A 3158-nucleotide genomic window follows, 5' to 3' on the forward strand; every position below is an offset into this window, starting at 1 on the left:
TTAACAAATATTTGCTTGATAGTCCGTGACCGCTACATTTAGTTGAATCAACTAATATTTTTTTGAAATAGTAACTTTTTTCTCAGTATATATATATATACAGGTTGAGGAAAAAATATGGAAATCCTGAAAAATCTCAAAAAATATAAGTTTTACAGAAAAATGTTTCAAATAAAAGTTGTAGGATTTAAAAAAGTCTATTCAATAGTCTCATCAGTTTGATCCTGACTGACATCGTTGAGGTCAAGTCAAAGTCGTTTTGAATTTTTTAAATGGGACACCCTACTTTTTATTGCATATTCTCGTAGCACATCTCGAGAGCTTTCCAAAACACTATAATTAAGTTCATTTTCGTCAAGTACTTTTTGAGTTATAAGACTTGAAGGTTACAGTACCTCCGGCATTAGCATTACGCAAGCTGTCCAACCGACGACTAAAACCTCTTGAATGTTGTTCAGGATCATGTACTGGATAACATTTGTCAAGATCAAAGTCATTGGTGATTATTCCTCTTATTTTCATTTTTAAGTAAAAATTTATTTGTAACTCTTTCAAGTCTTACTTAATAACTCAAAAAGTACTTGACGAAAATGAATTTAATTATAATGTTTTGGAAAGCTCTCGAGATGTGCTATGAGAATATACAATAAAAAATAGGGTGTCCCATTTAAAAAATTCAACGTGACTTTGACTTGACCTCAACGACGCCAGTCAGGATCAAACTGATGAGACTATTGAATAGATTTTTTTAAATCCTACAACTTTTATTTGAAACATTTTTCGGTAAAACTTATATTTTTTGAGATTTTTCAGGATTTCAACGGTGTGAGATGGGAAATTCGAGGATGTTATATATATTCTCGGAATTTTGTGCCGTTGCAGACTGAAATCTGTCGCAAGCAGCGAGAAGAAAAAACTGTGAAACGGAAAACAGGTTACGAAATCTTCGTTGTCGAAGAAACATCTTACACGGATTTTCTTAATGTAAAAAGATTAGCCAATTCTCTGTGTCTCAGAAACGGGCGAAAGGTTGAGAAGAGGATCGACGGGGATGAAGCAAAGTCCGTCGCAGAATTTTTCGCTCGCGGTTTATACGCTTTCTGCATGTTTATTGGGAAGTCACTTTAGCTTTCATGTGCACGCTTTAAAATACAAGACGCGCTGTATATACTGCTGTCGCAAATCCAAGCAGCGAATTAATAGTAAACATAATTAGTGGTAAAGTTATACAACATTTTAATAGTTGCGATATATACATAGTTACTGTCGATACATAGAGAACGATTGTATTATTCGGAAAAGTTTTATTGAAGCGCTAAAATATTTTATATAAATTTTTTTGCGAAATACAGAAGCACGAAAAGCAATGATATTGTTAAAGTTTCTTTGAAAATCTTATCAGGTGATATTAAACTGATATTTTTGGTTATTCAAGTGTAAACCGCGAGATGATTGTGGCATAATTGTACGTAAGTACATTTCATCTTCAAGCTTTATGCGCTGTTTGGCGTTAAAACGGATCTGGTTATCTCCGCGGTGTCAGTGACGCGCGACTAAGTATGTGATAAGTGACAGAACGTCACGAAATCGCTGCGGCGTGCATTTTTCACTCTGGGATTCAGCTTTTTGTGCCTATGAGATTTTTAAATTTTACTGAGATGTTATGCTGTTATAACTGGAAAATTTCTAATACTCTCCATACATAAAAAAAGATGTCTAGTTGAATTAATTGGAATTGAAAATGGATGAATTTTAAATTTATTACCATTCTCTCTCTAGTGAAGATAACCGAAATTCTGATCTATATAATCGAATCTATATAATCGATCTATATAATCGAAGAATTTTCTGATTCGTTCATTTTCAACCTGATATTTTTCGCAGTGATTTGATACACTTACGTTGATCAATTTCAAAAATAAACCGGCTAATGATTAAGTTAATCGTTAACAAACAATTTTTTAATTAATACATATATTGTGCAATGTATTTTTACTTTTTTGTCTCGTTTGAATTCTCTAATTAATAGAAAGTTGCAACCTTAAGCTTTATTTCTCGATAAATTTAAGGAACAACAGTGTTTTCAGGAAGAGTGGCATTCAGTAATTAATGAAAATAACGGGATTTGCGAAGTTGCTCTTGCAAATTATGTTGCAACTTCCGAAATACTTCCTTTTGCCTCTCCTGCATCGTTTCATTATACATTTTTTTTTCTTTTATTTCTTTGCTCATTGTCAGTCCAGCTTACTTATTTATCACTCTGCGTGAAGCTATGATCATGTTTCATTCATGTTCTCTCTTGACATCGAAGAAATTTCTTTTCGTATTACTCGGGCATTTCATCAACAATATGTGTCTGCTGTTTACCTTACGTTTTTATATGATAAAAGTTACTTGTCCGGAATGTCTCGACTTTTTCTCAAATTGCACAACGGAGGTTATCAATAAATGTATTTTTGATCTGTTTTTATACATTTTTATCGCGATGTTTGTCGCTGTAAAAGGCTATATTTTTTAAAATACAACTTTATTCTACGTTCTCTCATTTCAATTATTATTCCATAATGCATTAACAACAATTAGATAATATTAGTAATTTGATAAAACAAATATCACAGATAATGCATCGCCATTTCATTATTAAATCGACGTTGTCCATTTTGCGTCCTATAAATTCTAAATTCAATTTTCTAGTATTAATATCGGTTGTTATTTCTATCATTGTGTCATTTCTTACCAATTACTGTGATATGCAGTGAAATAACAGTAAATATGTCATTAGTCTCTTACTGTCTTTGTAACACAATTTGTAATATTTTGTCGTTTGTACTGTTATTTACAATCATGAGATAAGTGTTATTTTGACGAATCATTGAACCTAATCGCTGCAACGTTACCTGGCACGATGTCTAACTCGATGTACGCACGATTTTACGATAATTTACGATAATAAACGCGTTGTTGGCGATCTTCCAAATAGTCTGCCCCCAAGCGCGTGGTTCAGTAGGATGCCAAGAGGTCACAGTCGACGTTCTACCATCTGCTACCTTTTGCATTAATCCAACTGCGAATTCAACATGTTTCGCGGTCAGTACGTCGATTAAATACAAACGTAGCTAAATTGATTTTTCTTGTTTTTTTCTAAAGGTAAAGTTTAA

General features: G+C 32.7%; 1 protein-coding gene across 1 annotated transcript in view; it reads left to right on the plus strand.

The window, feature by feature from the left end:
* The window catches only part of LOC108768740 (uncharacterized), a 6024-nt gene extending 4566 nt beyond the window's left edge, over positions 1-1458 (plus strand). The window contains exon 4 of the transcript XR_001940504.1: positions 883-1458. The gene's annotated coding sequence lies outside the window, so the exon portion shown is untranslated. The remainder of the gene's footprint in view (positions 1-882) is intronic.
* Positions 1459-3158: the final 1700 nt, after the last annotated feature.

This window comes from Trachymyrmex cornetzi, unplaced genomic scaffold, assembly GCF_001594075.2.
Source record: "Trachymyrmex cornetzi isolate Tcor2-1 unplaced genomic scaffold, Tcor1.1 scaffold83, whole genome shotgun sequence".
Taxonomy (NCBI): Eukaryota; Metazoa; Arthropoda; class Insecta; order Hymenoptera; family Formicidae; genus Trachymyrmex; species Trachymyrmex cornetzi.